This window comes from Pan troglodytes, chromosome 2, assembly GCF_028858775.2.
Source record: "Pan troglodytes isolate AG18354 chromosome 2, NHGRI_mPanTro3-v2.0_pri, whole genome shotgun sequence".
NCBI lineage: Eukaryota > Metazoa > Chordata > Mammalia > Primates > Hominidae > Pan > Pan troglodytes.
In genome coordinates, this window is record NC_086015.1 from 161,169,981 (window position 1) to 161,192,718 (window position 22,738).

Genomic DNA, 22,738 nt, shown 5'->3' on the forward strand with positions numbered 1-22,738 from the left:
GGCACCATTTCTTATGACTTGAAGAAAATATTTCCATTTCCTGCCACTCTCTGTGTTCATTTTTCCTGGTGTCCAAATCATCTTATTCTCCTTTCCTATATCAATGCAGAGTTTTTTTAGAAAAGTGAGAGGAATGTATATAATATTTATACCCTGTGTTCACAAACAAATCTTTTCCTTCATTAAATAAAAGGTCTTCCTCCCACAAGAAGGACTCTTTCTCTCCCTCACTTGACTCCTTTCCCCATCTCTTCCCTCTTCCTTTGGCACTGGAGCTTACCCTCCATACTCCTGCCTGGCAGGCCAGCCCATAATTTCTCTCCCCCCAGTATTCTATGCTTGTATTTCTTGCAATGTACACATGGTATTGTTGCACAGAAAACATGATGTTTTAGATTTTTTTATTCAAAACCTCACATGATTCTTCCTCTACTTAAAAAAATACATCTAAGCTAGACTGAAAAGTATTTTGGTGACTGATCTTCCAGACCAGTCATATTGGAAAATATATTAGTCAATTGCTGAAAGTGTAACACAATTTTCTACATGCCACTGACCCAAGGACTTCCAGAGAGAAATAAACTGGAAATGTATGTTTTTTAAAAAGGAGAGTAAGGAAATAAACAGTTGTCACAGAAGTCTTTTCAATGACAGGGTTAGGAGGTCTTTGCAATGTTTGGCTCCATTCCAGTGCATACCCCATTTTACATTCTGCAGGGATTCAGGCAGCTGAAAGGTGTACCATCCGTTATGCGTGTGTCTGCTCATTCGGCAAGCACTTGATGACAGTAGGACAGTTTCTCAATCTCAGCACTACTGACATTTGGGGTCAGATTATTCTTCGTTGTGTAGGGTACTTAGCAGCATCCCTGGTCATCACCCAGTAAATGTCAGCAGTCACTCCCACCCTCCCAGCTGTGAGTTGTGACCATCAAAATTGTCCACACACATTGCCAAATGTTCCGTGGGGAACAAAGTCACCTCCAGTTGAGAAACTGCTGTTGGCTATCCCCAGTCTTAACCTGCAGACCCCAAAACACTGGGATCATAGCTAAACTGTGGGTGAACAGGACTCTACCATTTTAGGGCTCTACAGAAAGGTGTGAGCCCAGGTCCTAAACTTCTACTATAATCTAAAAAAGCATTTAAACACCCCAGGGGATGGGGTTATCATATCCTGCAGTAATTGCCCAATTATCATACCTTGCTTATGAGCACTTCTGAACTACCGGAATTCAGGCTCTTGGGTCTCTAAATTTCCCATGAACTCTCAAGTGACAAAGATACAGATATCCATGGTAGTAACATGAAAAATGAAATGTGTCACATTTTAGCAACTGACAGATAAATGTCCCAACCTACATTAAATATCTTTCACTAGAATATTATTCAATCTAGATGAGTTTTTTTTGTTATAGAAATCTAATAAAGAGGCACAAATGGTTAAAAAAAAAAAAGTAAAGGATTTGACAAAAGAAACGTGAAACTGAGCAGTGTAGCAGACAAATGAAAGCCTCTCCCTCACAGGAGAATGGATTTTGTTTTACTTACCCAAGCTTAACATCCAGGCATTTAAGAAAACCTGTCCCCAAATGGCCATTTCTTTCTTTATGACAAAAGGATCCTAAATATTTCTTGTTTGTGGGGAAGGAAAAAATAACTCTACTAATAAAAAACAGTTGTAGACATTTTGTAATTCTTTTTAGAAAAAAATAACTGAAGACGCATAGTCTAATTCACTGCAGCTGAAATTTCATTCACTAACTAACCACACTAATGAGCTGCTGCCCAGGGACTTCTAATTAGATTCACTGTATTTCTGTCACTGACATTAATTTCTTTACTTCAACTTCTAGAACAAGTTTAATATTTTCTGGATTTTTAAACAGGAAAAATTTAAAGATTTCAACAGTTTTTAACCAATTCTAATTTTCATAACTGCTACAGTTTTATGGCATAACATAGTATTGAATTGGAAAAACACAATGTTGGCATTCACATACATGTCAATACTCATTTTATCAAGATGCCTGGTAAGTCCATATTTGAAACTGTTGTTAATTATACTCTTTTGTTCTTTATATGTACTCTGGGCCAACAAGTCATATCCTTCAAATAAACTTACATTTAAAAAATTTGCAAAAGATTGGCTTCCAATTAGTCTTTACTTGCTAATTCCATGATTTAAAGCAAAATATTGTTTTGCTACTATTTTATTATAACTGCATTACACTGAACTTCCTGCATTATTCTCAGCATGAAAATGGAAGGCATACTTTTCAAAATAATCTTATGTGCATCTTCTATTACATGATTGAATAAATAAACACAATACAAGCATCACCCATTTTACAAATGCCAGACTTGCAAAGAACCGTACATATAAATGGCTGCACCTGCTCTACCCACACCCAGGCCATGTGCTTTCCCTACCACGGAAGCCCATGGAAAAGCTCAGAACTTTTAGAAAGAATGTGGAATCCTAAATATCTGGGAGTTTTGCAGAGAGGTGACCCAGCAGAGAGCCTACAGAATGTCAGCTTCTTACTCAAAAGTATCTTCCACTATACATTGCCAGAAGTTTTGTATATCTCTTTATCACAGTCCAATATTCTTCAAATTACAAATCTCTTTTAATTAACAAGCTTCTTTAAAATGCAAATCTCTCCCAGAGAGGTAATTATTTTCTTTAATTAAGTCAGATGGCATTGCTCTTAATACCTAACTAATGTCGTCCGGAATGAAAGATTACCAAGTAGTAGAAGCAGCTGAACAGCAATAGTAGTCATGGTAGTTGTGGTAGTAGTAGAAGCAAATATTTACTACATACCAGGTGCTGTGATAGGAACTCTATGTCAATTGCCTCCTTTAAACCTCTCAAACACTATGGAAAAGAAGTTCAGGGAGACAAAGTAGTGGCTCTCAAAGTGTGCTCTCTGGACCAGCAGCATCAGTATAACCTAGTAATACAAATGCAAGTTCTCAGGCCCCACCACAGATCTACTGGAATGGAATTCTGAGCTCAGAGCTGAGAAACCTGTTTTAACAAGCTCTTCAGATGATTCTGATGCTTGCTAAAGTTGAGAACCACTGGGCTACAGATTTGCAGAAAAAGACCACATGCAGCATACATACATACACACGCTAAGTTAGGAAAAGTTCCCAACCTATTTATAAAAGAATAATGAATGTGAGCATTAGATTCTCCCACAGAGCAGATGTGGCAGAGGTGGACTGCACATGCCAGAGTCATTTGCAAGGCCCCAGAACCCCCAATAGCAGCTACTAATGCCTGTGTAAGTCATATCCAAAGAGTTAACTTTATGCTGCACCACAGTCCATTCTTTCAAAGAAACTCAATCTCTTCATTAAACATTCTCATTTAAGGGAAATGGGGTCTTATATTTGACTTTTCCTAGTTCTTGGAATAAACTGAAGACCACATTCTCAGACCCAAGAGGAAAAGCTAAGTTAGCTCTCAAGCTTCTCAAGTGGTTTCTCTGCATTCAGCTAGCTGGAGTCCCAAAAGCCTATTACCCGACAGGTAATGCTAACAGTATCCTTATTTCACAAGTTCATACACTGAAGCTCAGAGAAGTTAACTAAGTACCCAACAGCACAGGTAAGAAATAGCAAAGCCTAAACTAGAGAAACTCAAGACCAACTCCAAAATCCTATCAGCAACCCACTTATGATAAAGGAGAAAAGATAACTGGGTAATTTGTGAGCATTGTGTATTTCATAGGGAGAGCAGTTTGTTGTCATGGCAGCTGTTTTTTGGTGAGTTACCACCAAACAACCAAAAAACAAAGCTTTGGACACAGCCCATTCCTAGAGTAAGGTCTGCATATTTCATTGTTTGTCTATTTCATTCTACATTTATGTATTATTTATATTGGCATTTCTCATAATCCCGCAGTTTTTTTTTTTCCATATTGACCTTCCAGAAAGACTCTCCACACAGCTCTGGGCTCCAGGTGACTGACCTCCCTGCTTTAGCTGGGCTCCCTGGCCCTCTAGTTTCTGATTGGGCTCAGCAAATGGAAAGCAGCTCCAGATCACAGAATGGGACAGGTCTGAGTGTTTATTCCCTCTATCCCTCTCTGCTATGTCAGTTTGGTAATAGCTGTGTTACCTACAGCCACAGCTCCTGGAAGACAACCCCTCTCCCAAGGGTATTGTGCTCATGGAAGCCTGGTAATAGCTCCCTTCCCTTTTACCTTCTAGCTGTTAACAGCTTTCCCTTGTCCCAGTCCCTGGGCACTTCACCATATCCTGGTGACCCCCTACATTCTGCCTACACCTTTGTAAATATTCTCATCATTGAACTGTCTTTAGAGTGGGTCATCTGCTTCCTGCTGAGATCTGGAGTGTTGCAGATCACAACTATGGACTTACAGGCACAATGCTTTTTCTATCAGATCACTATTAGCTTTATTTTTTTAATGAATCTTTCAATGTGCCAGTTTGCATCATATTGCCAGTTTCAAAAGTCATGTTACTCCATAAAGACTCTGTATTTCACAAAAAAAGCATGACTTTGTATAGTAAGTGCTCAAAATTGTATAGTAAGTGCTCAAAATGGCAAATGATATTATCACTATCATTGTTGTTATTGGTAAATTAGGAGAACTAAAAGCAATGGACATAATTTAGAGAAGGGCAGATTTGGAATTAACATAGATAAACTTTTTAACAACTATAGATTAATAAAATAGTCTTATAAATAAAATTTATAAAGCACTTTTTTGTTGGTGGTCTCATATTATTTTCACAACAATCATATGAGGTAAGTATGTTATTAGTCTCTTGTGGAGGTGTGGAAATGAAGACTTAGAGGGCGTGTAAGGGTTTACCCAAAAGCAGAGCTATTGAATGTTGGAGCTAGCAATGAAATCTTACTCTAGGGCCAGGTTGTGCCCTCACCACCCATCTGTAAGTCACAACAGGCAGCTAATAAAGGTGTGGGGAAAGAAATAGATTGTCCAGTCCACCATGCTTGAATGGCCCTCCCTTTTTTGCCTACCCTGACCTGCCCACATGAGTCACAGTTATCTGTGACTCTGGTTTGTTGTATTGTAAAATCTTGCTCTGACAAGAAAAGATAAAATAAAATGGAGGTAAGTTAGTGCTACATTACATAATCAAGCATGTGATGACTCGGGCTGGGAAGGAGTGAAGCACTGAAGGGGAAGTATATGTTGGAGTCATGATGATATAAATGCTTCTTAAATATTTGACCACTACTGAAAGCCACCTGGGAGAGAGTGAGTAATCCATAACAAACAACCGAGCACAGTGGATAGTGAGGGAGTGCATAAAACAACAGTAAGCTATGGCCTCTTTTCATCTTGAATCTTTCTAAACAACAGTGGAAAAGAGCTTCATGGGTAATGATGCAAAATTGATTGAGTGGGTTTTTCTTTATATTGGTTGATTCTCTGTGTCTACATTTCCAAACTTTAACAAGAGTCTCAGAAATTATGGTACGTACTATGAAATTTATGTTTGACAAATAATGATTGGAAAGGGTAATAGCCTTAGTAAACACATGGTATTAGGAGGAAAAAAACTTGGTGCTCAGCCTAACATTTGATTTTGTTAATATAAATAATGTATTAACAAGTGAATAACCTGGATTTTATCCAAACCACTCTACTATAAGTGCTTTGCTAAAACTCACCAATGGTATTTGCTTCTATAAATAACAGCCATAATTGGAATAGTTTTCTAGATACATCAGTTTATATCTTATGACAAATATTCTTTTAAAGATCTTTATCATTGCAAGCCTTTTAGAGGAACCTTTAAATTAGACGGTGAAATTGGTGTCTGACCACCCCTGCTGTGGTACAAAAGAAAGCTCTATAGAGCTCAGAGTTCAGACCTGATCTGAGTCCCAAAGAACATATAGGTTTGGAGCTAATCAAATAAAGGGGAAGAAGACCCTCAAGATTAGGTGTGGTGAAATGCTGGTGATGGAAACTGAGGAAGACTGGAATCTATAAGAGGCTGCTGAACCTCTTAATCTACCTATAACTGCCATACTCCATCCAATCATGAGAAGGCTGGATAAAGATTTAAATTGAGGCAATGTGGAGTACCAGAAAGAGCACAGCATCCAAAGTAAAAAACACCTAGTTTCAAGTTCTGGCACCTCCAACTAGTAGTTAAATGCCGTTGCGAGTTTCTTAATCTTTGTAGGTCTGTTTCCTCATCTGCAAATAGCAGTAAAAATATCTCCCTCATGAGGCTCTCAATGATTAAATGAGGGAATGCGTGTGAAGAGCCCAATATAGTGTGGGACAAGAAGTATGTCTTTAGCATATTGTGGGTGTGGTTATTGCTGTTATGTTCTAAGTACAGATTGTCCCCAGATTTGGCCAGTGACAAAATGCAAGTTTCCTGGGAGACTTGTTTCTTCTGTGGATTGTCCATCTGATGCACTGCTTTCTGCACTATTGAACATTATATGGATTTGGAAAGTCAAATGAATACAGTCTTTGCCTTTGTAGGTCTTCTAGTTGAAATGACACCAACACACATATTTGCTGATAGATGCTCACAAACATAGCCAACAACTCCAGCTAGATGGAGATGAAAGCCACCTGGGAGAGTCTCCACCTAGTAGTTAAATGCCCTGGAGTAAGTTTCCTAGCCTTATAGGTCTGTTATCTCATCTGCAAAGTGGCAGTACAAACGTTTTCCTCGTGAGGCTCCTGAGGATTAAGATGAGGGAATATGTGTGGCAACTAATAAATGCCAGATTCTTAGAATTCTTCCTGTCCATGTCCCAGTTGATGTTTTCTACAATATTGAACTTTATATTGAGTTAAAAGGATGTGATCAATTCGAGTCAGTCATCCTTGGGCTCAAATCGTAGCTCGAAACTTTATATGTATGTCTTTGGGAAAATCAGATGACTGCTCTGAGTTTGTTTCTTCTGGAAAATGGGAATAGAAAGTACATTTGTAGTGCTGTAATAAAAATTTGGAAAATTGTATATAGGGTGAATAGCATATACTAGGGACTTGATAAATAATAGCGATTACCATTGTTATTTGCCCTGCAGAGCTCTTGGCTACAATAATCAATAATCATTCTTTTCTCTTGTTCATCTCAACTTCAAGATACTCCCTGAGTGATTTTCTCAGTATTAAAAGAAACTTTCCCAATAAATAGAATGCCCCTTTTCACCCCCCTGGAATAAAAACTAAGATTCACATAATGTTTTAATCTTCACAAAGCATACTCGAATATATTACTGCATGTAACCCTCACAACAACCCTGTGAGGCAGAAGTAGTGCCATTTTACAGGTGTGGGTGTCCATTTGGAACAAGGCTAACTAGATTGTCCGTGATAACTCAGTCAGAAAGTGGCAGGAAGCTGAAACACCAGCCCAGTGCTTCTGTCAACAAAGCTCACATCCTTTCAGCTCTCCAGAGTCTCTCTCCTCTGTATTTTGCTGCCTTCACCAATCAGAGGAAGTGAAAATATTCTTTGGCATATGCGCGATCACTAGAAATGAATTCACCATGGGAAGAAGAAAAGGTTAGAATTTCTCACCTTGTAAGTCCATTGACCAATGAGAAGCCCAGCTTTCTCTCTAGATAGATAGATAGATAGATAGATAGATACGTGTGTGTATATATATAGATATGTGTGTACATATGTATATATGTGTATATATTACACACATGTATACATATGTGTGTATATATGTATATATAATGTATATATATGTGCAATAGCGCATGTCGTGCATATATGTGTATATATGTATATAAAAATGTGTATATATATATATATATATACACACATACACAGCATTTTGTTTATTCATTCATGTATAATTGACACTTGGGTTGTTCCCACCTTTGGCTATTATGAATAATACTGCAACATACGTTGGAATGCAGGTATATGTTTGAGCCCCTGTTTTCAATTCTTTGGAGTGAAAATATATACATGGGGTGGAATTTTATGTTCAAATATTGAGAAACTTCCAAACTGTTTTCTAAAACAACTATACCCTTTTATATTCTCCCCACATTACAAAAGGTTTCCAGTTTCTTTACATCCTCATCAACACTTATTTTTCATTTTTAAAATTAAAACCCATCTAGAAGGTGTGACATAGTATCTCACTGTGATTTTGCTTTCTATTTTTCTAAAGACTAATAAATGATCATTTATTGTATTTATTGCCCATATGTACATGTTCTTTGGAGAAATCTCTATTCAATCCTTTGACCATTTTTAATTGAATTTTTGTCTCATTGTTGAATTGCAGTTCTTTACATATTTTGTAGATATTAAATCCTTATTGGATATATAACTTACAAATATTTTTCTTCCATCCTGTGAGTTTTGTGTTCATTCTCTTGATACTGTCCTTTGATGTAGAAAAATGTTTTTAATTTTGATGAAGTGTGATCTGCTCATTTTATTTCATTGCATATGCTTTTGGTGTGATATCTATGAACTGAGTGCCAAATACAAGGTCATGAAAATTTTTCACTGTTTTTTTTCTAAGAGTTTTACTGCTTTAGCTCTTATAGCTAGGTTAATTTTTATATATGGCATGAGACTGGGGAGAATATCAGCTTTCGACCACCATTTCTACATCAAATAAGAATACTCAAGTAAAGACAACAGTTTCCTAAAATGTAGGCATTTATGGGTTTCTTAGTATCTACTCTTAAGTCATCCATCTAGCTGGAGTTGTTGGCTACATTTGTGAGCATCTATCAGCAAAGATATGTGTTGGTGTCACTTCAACTAGAAGACCTACAAAGGCAAAGACTGTATCCACTTGATGTAACAAATCCATACAATGTTCAATAGTGCAGAAAGCAGTGCATCAGATGGACAATCCACAGAAGAAACAAGTCTCCCAGGAAACTTGCATTTTGTCACTGACCAAATCTGGGGACAATCTGTACTTAGAACACAACAGCAATAACCACACCCACAATATACTAAGGACATACTTCTTGTCCCACACTATATTGGGCTCTTCACACACATTCCCTCATTTAATCATCAAGAGTCTCATGAGGAAGATGTTTTTACTGCTATTTGCAGATGTGGAAAAAACCTGCAAAGGTTAAGAAACTTGCAAGGGCATTTAACTACTAAGCAGAGGTGCCAGAACTTGAAGCCAGGTGTTTCTAATTCTGGACGCTGTGCTCTTTTTACTATCCCACATTGCCTCCATTTAACCCTTTACCTGTCTTTTTATGTTTGGATAGATGAGTGAAAGTTATAGGTGTATTAAGAGGTCCAGCAGATTCGTCCAGAATTCAGACTGCCCTAGCCCCATCAGTATTTCTCCTTCTGTAATTACCAGCATTTCTAACCTGGAAAGGTTTCTCCCTCTCCATTCCACCTATCCAACTCCTACATATCCTTCAAGAACTAGTACAGATCTTGCCTCCCCAGAATGCCTACTTTACTCACTTTCAGCCAAATTAATATCCTTTATCCTTGACCTACTAAACCACTCTTAGCTGGATTCATGTATTTTAACACTTAACCACATCCTGTGATATAGTCCTTTTCTTTCTTTCTTTCTTTCTTTCTTTTCAAATACTTTGCAGATATTATTGCTAATTCTCACAATGACCCTTTGGCACCTCTCCCACTTTGTAGACAAAAAACCAATTCAAAATAGTTCTGTGACTTTCTGAAAGCCACAAAATGAATAACAAAGCTGGGCTTTGAACCCAACTCAATATGGTCTCCTTCCACTACATCACACTGTCTTTCTAGGGCCAATGTATAGATGGCCTTGAATGCCAAACAGCTTTCTATCTCTGGAAACATAACTTTTGTGAGACTCTCATATTATTTTTTAAAGAGTTAGGTAAGCTAGCTCAGTTGTTTTAAAATTAGGCTGGCATAAATCTTACCTGTGGACTTCATTAAAAACAAAGATTTCCAAATGCTGTATGCCTACAACCTTTTTCACCTATTACATGATGAAGTAACATGGTATAGTTGGATTCTAGCCTTGGTTGGCCACTAACTAGCATTGTGACTTTGAGTAAGTCACTTGACCTCTCTGAGCCTCATTTTTCTCATCTTCAAATAGATATTCTCCAAAGTTATCTCTAGTTTTAAAAACATTGTTTCCATAGCTATAAGTCTTGACTCCTTGAGAAGAATGCAAGTTTTTCAAAAGCTTATATTTTGTTTTTCTCTGTAACATCAGACCAAGAGAAAGCACTGAATAAATACTTGTCAGTAGTTTGACTGATGGACTAAGATATGGGTTGAAAATGATAAGCAAAAAAAAATAACATGAAGAATGGGATGTGAAAGAGACCTAATGTAACTATTAAAGTTCTAGGTGAGTAATCAGCAACATAGGCTAAAAGTGGGTTCATCTACAATAAAAAATAAACTGGAAATAATTCGTTCATTTTAAATAAAGCCCTAAAAATCAACCATTTTCAATGGATAAGGCAAAAATGTGCCACTGCCATAGACTTTACAGCAAACAGATAAGCATATATTTGGGTCATAACTCATACAGATGAGAACCCACCTTTGTTGTTTGTAAAGGAAGAAAACAAAATTGTTCAAAATATGCCAGTGGTTTGCCACATTTTAACAAATACTGAAGCAATACACTAACATATAAAGTGTCCTTTTCTAGCTAGCTTCTATGTCAATGTGTTCAGAGTAAAAGGCAATTAAAATTGTGTGAAAAAGAGTGACAATGTATAGGGGATCATCAAAATAATAAGAACCATATATGACAAATCCACAGCCAACATCATCCTGAATGGGCAAAAGCTGGAAGCATTCCCCTTGAAAACCAGTACAAGACAAGGATGTGCTGTCTCTCCATTCCTATTCCACATAGTATTGGAAGTTCTGGCCAGAGCAATCAGGCAAGAGAAAGAAACAAAGGGCGTCCAAATAGGAAGAGAGGAAGTCAGACAATCCCTGTTTCAAGATGACATGATCCTATATTAAAAAAAAAAAAAAATCCCATAGTGTTAGTCCAAAAGCTCCATAAGCTGATAAAAAGAATCCAGCTACTTGGAACCAACCCAAATGTCCATCAATGATAGACTGGATTAAGAAAATGTGGCACATACACACCATGGAATACTATGCAGCCATAAAAAAGGATGAGTTCATGTCCTTTGTAGGGACATGGATGAAGCTGGAAACCATCATTCTCAGCAAACTATTGCAAAGACAAAAAACCAAACACCGCATGTTCTCACTCATAGGTGGGAATTGAACAATGAGAACACATGGACACAGGAAGGTGAACATCACACACTGGGGCCTGTCATGGGGTGGGGGGAGGGCGGAGGGATAGCGTTAGGAGATACATCTAATGTAAATGATGAGTTAATGAGTGCAGCACACCAACATGGCACATGTATACATATGTAACAAACCTGCACGTTGTGCACATGTAACCTAAAACTTAAAGTATAATAATAAAAAAAAAGAAATGCATGATGGGGCTCAAATGTACAGATGCCAGTGTGAGGTGTCCTAAAGACTCACTCCCTAGTAAATCTGGTGAAAATTATTATTGTAAAAAAAAAATCAGCAAAGTCTCAGGGTAAAAAATCAATGTGCAAAAATCACTAGCATTTTTACACACCAATCACAGGCAAGCCAAGAGCAAAATTAGGAATGCAATCCCTTTCACAATTGCCACAAAAGAAAAAAATACCTAGGAATACAGCTAACTAGGGAGGTGAAAGATCTCTGCAAGGAGACCACAAACCACTGCTCAAAAGAATCAGAGATAACACAAATGAAAAAAATATTTCATGCTCATGGAAAGGAAGAATCAATATCATGAAAATGGCCATACTGCCCAAAGCGTTTTATAGATTCAATGCCATTTCTATTAAACTACCATTGACATTCTTCACAGAACTAGAAAAAACTATCGTAAAATTCATATGTAACCAAAGAAGACCCTGAATAGCCAAGGAAATCCTAAGCAAAAAAGAACAAAGCTGGAGGCATGAGGCTACCTGACTTCAAACTATGCTACAGGGCTACAGTAACCAAAACAGCATGGAACTGGTACAAAAACAGACACATAGACCAATGAAACAGAATAGAGAATCCAGAAGTAAGATTGCACACCTGTAACTACCTTATCTTCAACAAACCTGACAAAAACCAGCAACGGGGAAATGATTCCTATTCAATAAATGGTTCTGGGATAACTGGATTGCCATGTACAGAAGATTAAAACTGGACTTTTTCCTTATACCATGTATTAATCCATTTTCTTATTGCTATGAAGAAATATCTGAGACTGGGTAATTTATAAAGAAAAATAGGTTTAATGGACTCACAGTTCCACATGGCTTGGGAGGCCTCACAATCATAGCAGAAGGCAAAGGAGGAGCAAAAGCACATCTTACATGGCAGCACACAAGACAGCGTGTGCAGAACTGCCATTTATAAAACCAACAGATCTCATGAGACTTATTATCACAGAACAGCACAAGAAAAGCCCACCCCCATGATTCAATTACCTCCCACCTGGTCCCTCCCATGGAACATGGGGATTATAGGAGCTACAATTCAAGATGAGATTTGGATGGGGACTCAGCCAAACCATATCATACCATATACAAAAATTAACTCAAGATGGATTAAAAACTTAAATATAAAACCCAAACTATGAAAACCCTGGAAGACAACATAGACAATAACATTCAGCACATAGTCACAGGCAAAGGTTTCATGACAAAGACACCAAAAGCAGTTGCAACAAAAGCAAAACTTTACAAATGGGACCTAATTAAACTAAAGAGCTTCTACACAGTAAAAGAAACTGTCAATAGAGTAAACAGACAACCTACAGAACAGGAGAAAATTTTTGCAAACTACACAACTGACAAATGTCTAATATGCAGCATCTGTAAGAAACTTAAACAAATTTACAAGAAAAAAACTAACAACCTCAAAAAAGTGGTCAAAGAACACGAACATACACCTGTCAAAAGAAGACGTACATGCAGCCAAAAAGTATATGAAAAAAAGCTCAACATCACTGATCATTAGAGAAATGCAAATCAAAACCACAAAGAGATACCATCTCACACCAGTCAGAATGGCTATTATTAAAAAGTCAAAAAGTAACAGATGCTGGTGAGGTTGTAAAGAAAATGAAATGCATATACACCATTGTTTGGAGTGTAAATTAGTTTAACCATTGTGGAAGACAGTGTGGTGATTCCTCAAAGACCTAAAAACAGAAATACCATTCAAAACAGCAATCCCATTCGACGCAAGAATCCCTTTATATGGTGATATGGTTTGGCTGTGTTCCCACCCAAATCTTCTCTTGAATTGTAGCATTCATAATTCCCACATGTCATGGGAGGGGTCTGGTGGGAGGTAATTGAATCATGGGATTGGGTCTTTCCCATGCTGTTCTCGTGATAGTGAATAAGTCTCATAAAATCTGATCGTTTTATAAAGGGGAGTTTCCCTGAACATACTTTCTCTTGCCTGCCACCATGTAAGACATGACTTTTCTCCTCCTTTGCCTTCTGCCATGATTGTGAGGCCTCCTCAGCCATATGGAACTATGATCTCCTATTTTGTTCTTTTGGGTCAGTTACTTCCATTCTAAATCACACATGATAAGTGCCATCAAATAATAAGTGATGGCAGACACAATTATACTAAGAAGGAGGTTGAGAAATTAAAATTCTGGGGTATTCAGGTGAAACTGGTACATTATAGCTACCTGAAAATTATGTCTTTTTAATTTGCATTTGTAATATAGAATGTATGCAGAAAAGTAGGAAATGAAGGATAGGAGCAGTAACTGCTTAGAAATGCATCTACTTTTATTTATATCTCAAAAATTTTTTCAAAGCAAATATCGCTAAGTTTGGTAGTGAAAAGAATAAAATATTTCCTAAAGTATTCTTTGCAGAGTTTAATGTCTTTATTTGTAAACTTTGGTAAATTAAAAATTAATAATAATAATTCTTAAATATTTTAAGTCTGCTTCAACAGATCTTTAATCATTACCCTTTATAAAGATATATTTATAAAAATATTGTGAAAGCATTCTTTGAATTGTCTCTTTTTATTGAAATATAACTTGCAAATCATGAAATTCATGGTTTTGAAGTGTACAATTCAGTGGTTTTAGTACATTCACAAAGTTGTTCAACTCTGTAGTGGGTTGAATGGTGGCCTCTCAAAAGATACATTTACCCAGATCCTGTGAATATGACTTTATTTTTTAAAAGATGTAATTAAGTTAAGCTTCACAAAATGAATTCAGCCAGGATTATTCAATGGGTCTTCAACCCAATGGAAAGTATTTGGATCAAAAGAAGAAAAGACACAAAGGAGGAGAAACACAGAGGAGAAGATGATGTGGAGATGGAGGCAAATATTGGACCAATGTGTCTGCAAACCAAGGAATGCCAAGAATTGCCAGCAGCCCACCAGAAGGTAGGAGAAAAGCAGTTAATGACTTCTTTCTCGGAGCCTCCACAAATGAACTAACCCTGCCAACATATTGGTTTTGGACTTCTGGCCTCTAGAATAATGAGATAATAAATTTCTGTTGTTTTAAGCAACCAAGTTTGTAGTAATCTGTTATGGCAGCCCTAAGAAACTAATACAAATCCTTATCACTATCTAATTTCAGAAAATTTTCATTATTGCCAAAAATAAACCCATTAGCAGTCCTCCCCATCTATCACCCCCAGCAATAACTACTCTACTTTCTGTCTCTATGAATTTGCCAATTCTGGGCATGTTATATAAATAGAATCAGACAACATGTGGCCTTTTGTGTCTGGCTTCTTTTACTTACCATAATGATTTCAAGGTTCATTCATGTGGTTGCATATAGTATTATTCCATTCCTTTTTTTGGCTGAGTAATATTTTATTGTGTGGATATACTATATTTTGTGTATCCTTTCATTAACTGATGCACGTTCATATTCTTATTATGGTTCTCATTTTTTTGGCTACTATGAACAATACTACAATGATCATACATGTACATGGTTTTGTGAGGGCATGTTTTCAATTCTCTTGAGCATATAAATATACCCAGTTCTCTTGGTTATATAGATATCCATTTGACTTTGGTTACCCTATTTGTTGGTATATAATTATTCATATTATTCACTTATAATCCTTTTATTTCTGTAAGGTATCACTTTTTTCATCCTTGATTTTAGTCATCAGAGCCTTCTTTTTTTTTTTTTTTTTTTTTTTTTCAGTCAGCCTAGCTTAATGTTTGTCAATTTTGTTGCTCTTTTTAAAGAACCAACTTCTGGCCTTGTTGATTTCCTCTATTATTTATCTATTCTGTATCCCATTTATTTCCAGTCTAATCTTTAGTATTTCCTTTCTTAAGTTTGCATTGGATTTTGTTTGCTTTTATTTATCGGGTTTCTTAAAACTGCAAGTTACACCGGGCACAGTGGCTCATGCCTGTAATCCCAGCACTTAGGGAGGCTGAGGCAGTCAGATCACGAGGTCAGGATATCGAGACCATCCAGGCCAACAAGGTGAAACCGTCTCTACTAAAAATGCAAAAAGTAGCTGGGCATGGTGGTGCGTGTCTGCAATCCATCTACTCAGGAGGCTGAGGGAGGAGAATCCCTTGAACCAGGGAGTTGGAGGTTGCAGTGAGAAGAGATCATGCCACTGCACTCCAGCCTGGTGACACAGCAAGACTCCAAAAAAAAAAAAAAAAAAAAAAAAAAAAAAGCTGCAAGCTAAGCTACTGATTTAAGATCTTTCTTCTTGAAGAGACAGAAGAATCAAATAGATGCAATAAAAAATGATAAAGGGGATATCACCACTGAGCCCACAAAAATACAAACTACCATCAGAGAATAATATAAACACATCTACACAAATAAACTAAAAAATCTAGAAGAAATGGATAAATTCCTGGACACATACACCTCCCCAAGACTAAACCAGGAAGTTGAATCTCTGAATAGACCAATAACAGATTCTGAAATTGAGGCAGTAATTAACAGTCTACCAACCAAAAAAGTCCAGGACCAGATGGATTCACAGCTGAATTCTACCCAAGGTACAAAGAGGAGCTGGTAACATTCCTTCTGAAACTATTCCAATCAATGGACAAAGAGGGCATTCTCCCTACCTCATTTTATGAGGCAAGCATCATCTTGATACCAGTCTGGCAGAGACACAACAAAAAAAAGAGAATGTTAGACCAATACCCCTGATGAACATTGATACAAAAATCCTCAATAAAATACTGGCAAACTGAATCCAGCAGCACATCAAAAAGCTTATCCACCATGATCAAGTCGGCTTCATCAATGGGATGCAAGGCTGGTTCAACATACATACATCAATACATGTAATCCATCACATAAACAGAACCAATGACAAAAACCACATGATTATCTCAATAGATGCAGAAAAGGCCTTTGACAAAATTCAACAGCCCTTCATGTTAAAAACACTCAATAAACTAGGTATTGATGGAACGTATTTCAAAATAAGAAGAGCTATTTATGTCAAACCCACAACCGATATCATACTGAATGGGCAAAAACTGGAAGCATTCCCTTTGAAAACCAGCACAAGCACAAGACAAGCCTGCCCTCTCTCACTGCTCCTATTCAACATAGTGTTGGAAGTTCTGGCCAGGACAATCAGGCAAGAGAAAAAAAATAAAGGGTATTCAATTAGGAAAAGAGGAAGTCAAATTGTCCCTGTTTGCAGATGACATGATTGTATATTTAGAAAACCCCATCATCTCAGCCCAAAATCTCCTTAAGCTGATGAGCAAATTCAACAAAGTCTCAGGATACAAAATCAATGCATTCCTATGCGCAAATAACAGACAGAGAGCCAAATCATGAGTGAACTCCCATTCACAATAGCTATAAAGAGAATAAAATACCTAGGAATCCAACTTATAAGGGATGTGAAGGACCTCTTCGAGGAGAACCACAAACCACTGCTCAATGAAATAAAAGAGGACACAAACAAATGGAAGAACATTCCATGCTCATGGATAGGAAGAATCAATATCGTGAAAATGGCCATACTGCCCAAAGTAATTTATAGATTCAATGCCATCTCCATCAAGCTACCAATGACTTTCTTCACAGAATTAGAAAAAACTACTTTAAAGTTCATATGGAACCACAAAAAAGCCTGCATAACCAAGACAATCCTAAGCAAAAAGAACAAAGCTGGAAGCATCACGCTACCTGACTTCAAACAATACTACAAGGCTACAGTAACCAAAGCAGAAGGATACTCATACCAGAATAGATATATACACCAATGGAACAGAACAGAGGCCTCAGAAATAATACCACACATCTACAACCATCTGATCTTTGACAAACCTGACAAATACAAGCAATGAGGAAAGGATTCCCTATTTAATAAATGGTGCTGGGAAAACTGGCTAGCCATATGTAGAAAGCTAAAACTGGATCCCTTCCTTACACCTTATACAAAAATTAACTCAAGATGGATTTAAAGACTTAAATGTAAGACATAAAACCATAAAAACCCTAGAAGAAAACCTAAGCAATACCAGTCAGTACATAGGCATGGGCAAAGACTTCATGACTAAAACACCAAAAGCAATGGCAACAAAAGCCAAAATAGACAAATGGGATCTAATTAAACTAAAGAGCTTCTGCACAGCAAAAGAAATTATCATCAGAGTGAACAGGAAACCTACAGAATGGGAGAAAATTTTTGCAATCTACCCATCTGACAAAGGGCTAATATCCAGAATCTACAAAGAACTCAAACAAATGTACAAGAAAAAAACAACCCCATCAAAAAGTGGGCAAAGGATATGAGCAGACACTTCTCAAAAGAAGACATTTATGTAGCCAACAGACACATGAAAAAAGCTCATCATCACTGGTCATCAGAGAAACGCAAATCAAAACCACAGTGAGATACCATCTCACACCAGTTAGAATGGTGATCATTAAAAAGTCAGGAAACAACAGGTGCTGGAGAGGATGTGGAGAAATAGGAATGCTTTTACACTGTTGGTGGGAGTGTAAATTAGTTCAACCATTGTGGAAGACAGTGTAGTGTTTCCTCGATGATGAAGAACTAGAAATACCATTTGACCCAGCAATCCCATTACTGAGTATAAACCCAAAGGATTATAAATCATGCTACTATAAAGACACATGTATGTTTATTGCAGCACTATTCACAATAGCAAAGACTTGGCATCAACCCAAATGTCCATCAGTGATATACTGGATTAAGAAAATGTGGCACATATACACCATGGAATACTATGCAGCCATAAAAAATGATGAGTTCATGTCCTTTGAAGGGACATGGATGAAGCTGGAAACCATCATTTTCAGCAAACTATCACAAGGACAGAAAACCAAACACTGCACATTCTCACTCTTAGGTGGGAGCTGAACAATGAGAACACATGAACATAGGGCGGGGAACATCACACAACGGGGCCTGTCAGGGGGTAGGGGGCTGGGGGAGGGATAACATTAGGAGAAATACCTAATGTAAATGACAAGTTGATGAGTGCAACAAACCAACAGGGCACATGTATACCTATGTAACAAACCTGCATGTTGTGCACATGTACCCTAGAACTTAAAGTATAATTTAAAAAAAAGAAAAAAGATATTTCTTCTTTGTTAATATATGCATCTACAGTTACAAATTTCCTTCTAAGCACTGATTTACCTGAGTCCCATCAGTCTTATTATGTTGTGCTTTATTTCATTCATCTCAAAGTATTTTCTAATTTCCCTTGTAATTTCTTTTTTCATCCATTGATTATTTAAGAGTCTGTTGTTTGATTTCCACATATTTGTAAATTTCTCAAATTTCCTTTTGTTATTTATTCTTCAGTTCATTGCATTGTAGTCAGAGAACATACCTTATATTATTTCAGTCCTTTTAAATGTATTGATACTTGATTTATGGCCTAACATATGGCCTATCCTAAATAATACTCCATATGCATTCTAGAAGAATGTATATTCTGCTGTTGTTAAATTGTTTATTTCTCTTTTCAAGTCTATCACTTTTTTCTTCATGTAATTTGGAGCTCTACTGTTATATGCATATACATCTATATTTTTATGTTTGTTTTCTTGACATGTTGATCCTTTTACCATTATAAAGAGTTTTTTGTTTGTCTCTAGTAACAATTTTTTAAAAATCTAGTAACAATTTTTAAACAATTTTTATAGCCACTCCAGCTCTCTTTTGGTTACTGTTTGCATGGTATGTCTTTTTCTGTCTTTTATTTTCAACTTGTGTTTTTGAATCTAAAGAGTATCTCTTTTAGACAATATGTAGTTGGATTATGTCTTTTTATTCATTTTGCCACTCTCTGCCTTTTGATTGAAATGTTTACTCATTTACATTTAATGTAATTACTGATAAAAGTAGGATTTATGTCTACCATTTTGCTTTTTGTTTTCTATGTGTTTTGTGTCTTCTTTGTTTCTCTATTCATTTATTTGCAACTTCTTTGTCTAGTTTGAAGTTGCAATTATGCTACAAACTTTAAAATTGGGACATTATCCTAGATTGAGCAGCTCTAAAAACTAGAAGCACAAGGCAGAAGGGTAAATCAGTGACATCTGAGGAGGAAGAAGCAGCAGAAGGGATTTGAAGTACTGACAAACCAGAAACTTGGTAGCTCACAACAACACAAAGTTATGCCCTTACAGTTGTGTCAGAAGTCTGACATGGGCCTCACCAGACTAATATAAAGGTTTTTGCAGAGCTGCATTCCTTTCTGGAGTCTTGAAAATGGTTTGGATGTCGACCCCTCTAAGTCCCATATTGAAATGTAATCCCCGGTGTTGGAGGTGGAGCCTGGTGTGAGGAGTTGGGGTCATGGGGGCAGATCCCTCATGGCTCTAATAGTGAGTGAGTTCTCACGAGTTCTGGTTGTTTAAGGATGTGTGGCACTTCCCTCTACACACACACACACTCTCTCTCTCTCTTGCTCTTGTTCTCACCATGTGAGATGCCTGCTTCCCCTTTGCCTTCACTATGATTGAAAGTTTCCTGAGGGCTCTCTAGAAGCCAAGTGTATGCCAGTGCCCTGCTTGTATAGCCTGCAGAACCATGAGCCAATCAAACCTCTTTTCTTTACAAACTACTTTAATTACCCCATCTTAAGTATTTCTTTATAGCAATGCAAAAAGCTAATACAAGTCTCTAGGAAAAAAATATATTTCCTTGCCCATTCAGCTTGGTCACAGAATTCAGTGCCATGTAGTGGTAGAACTGAGTTCCCTGTTTTCTTGCTGGCTGTCAACTAAGAACCATTCCCAGCTTCTCTATGTTGCCTACTTTTTTTTTTTTTTTTTTTTTTTTTGGCTTGTAGCCCCCTTCCTCCATCTTCAAAGCCAGCAATGGTGGGTCAAGTTCCTCTCACACTTCAAATCCCTTCTGCCTCTTCTTCCTCCTCAGATGTCACTGATCTACCCTTCTGCCTTCTGCTTCTACTTTTAAGAGCTGCTTAATCCAGACTAATGTCTCTATTTTAAAATTTGTAACATAATTGCAACTTCAAATTTCCTTTTCCCACATAACATACTATATCACATATTCCAGGGATTACGGCACGAATATCTTGGATGGGACGTGGAAGAGGGACATGATTCTGCTTACCCCACTAGAGATCAGATAACTTATGTGACAAAGCTAGCAAGAGGAAGAACTGGAAGTACAATGCAGTCCTTGTTCAGTACTCATTTCACTACATTTGATGCACAGTAGTGTAATAATGTAAACACCAAACTGCCTATATGATCCCTTCAGAGACATTTTGGCCAATCTGCTACTTTTGAGACTAGAATCATAGGCTGTTACAGCTGAAGGCAGATCATTCCGGCCCCATTATTTCACAGGGGAGGAAAACAAGGCCCAAGGAAGTTAAGATCCCAACCTCGGTTCCCAGAAAACTCAGAACCACAACTCAGCCTCTCCTGACTTCCAGTTCATGTGATTTTTTTATTATAATTTTTTTAGTTAAACATAAATTCTCACAAGATACATCATCCACTTAAATTAACCTTATACTACTTAACTATTATCAGCCATGCAAAACTTGGCCAGTTGGCCGGGCGCGGTGGCTCACGCCTGTAATCCCAGCACTTTGGGAGGCCGAGGCGGGCAGATCACGAGGTCAGGAGATCAAGACCATCCTGGCTAACACAGTGAAACCCCGTCTCTACTAAAAATACAAAAAATTAGCTAGGCGTGGTAGCGGGCTCCTGTAGTCCCAGCTACTTGGGAGGCTGAGGCAGGAGAATGGCGTGAACCCGGGAGGCGGAGCTTGCAGTGAGCCGAGATCGCGACACTGCACCCCAGCCTGGGCGACAGAGGAAGACTCCGTCTCAAAAAAATAAAAAAAACAAACTTGGCCGGTAAACTTACATTATTCCTGTACTGTTAACCACTTCCATCTACCCATGACTTTCTAACTTCATCCCAATTATATTTTATGACATATTTTTCTCACAACTGCTTGAGCCTCTATATAAACACAGATTTTTATATAGATTCCACTTCACAAAATGATCAAAGCAGAAAGACTATATGTATTTCATTTCTTTTCTGTGTGCTGATTATTATTAAGTCCCACCCAGAACAACATTCTCTTATGATTTCTCTAAACTGTACTTCAGGTTACTTATAACAAGCCAGAGAAATAGAAAGAGAAAGAGGCTGCTCACATCATTACTCCACACTCCACCCTGAGTCAATCCTATAAATTCTATTGGCTCTGAGATTGAAAATAGTAGGAGGGCCACTTTATTGAAGCTACTACATTTAGACCTTTCCTGACTAGATCATGTTAGACGTATATTACAGTCCATTTTCAGTCACTTGCACTTACAGAACACAGACATATGGAACTCAAATGCCATTTCTATTGGACTTCACGTTTTATGATTTTTTATACCATACTAACATTTATGTGTTTTTCTCTCGGCTAGAAATAAAATCAATATTTATGGAGCAGGAGACACTGGTGGCAACCTAGTTTCTCATCCCTAACCTGCTAAGTCCCAGCCCCACCCATGACACACCTGTCTGTCCCTCTAAAATCAGCTAAGGCTCATTTATGATTAGTTGTCCTCCTCAGCACTTGTTGATCCCCTTGCTTATTATACCCCATAAAAATTGGTTAAATCTTGGACAATCCCCTCACATTCCAGTAGATTTCTCTAAAACCAGGATCAACAAACTTGAGACCCAATATCTTTCCTGCAGGACACTTTAAAATGTCTCTGTACCTTTACTCGGTCTCATTTTCTTCTCTTCTTCCTCAAAAGAATGGACATCTCTCTTCCTGTTCAATGCTAACACTTTGACTAGTATATTCACTTCATTCTCATCCATTTCCTTTTTATTGTGAGACAGAATCTGGCTCTGTGCCCAGGCTCGAGTGCAGTAGCGTGATCTCGACTCACTGCAACCTCCACCTCCCAGGTTCTAGTGATTCTCATGCCTCTAGCCATTCTCGTGCTATACTCTATAATTATGATACTTTAATTGTCATGTAACCCTGTAAAGCACCGTTATTAGAAGACATCATCATAATACTCATCTTGTAATCATATCTATCTTTAAAAAATGTTTGAAAACCTGCTTAATAAAAATCTACGGAATTTAAACAAATAAAAATTATTCCCTAAAAGCCACAATTTGGAGGCATCATGC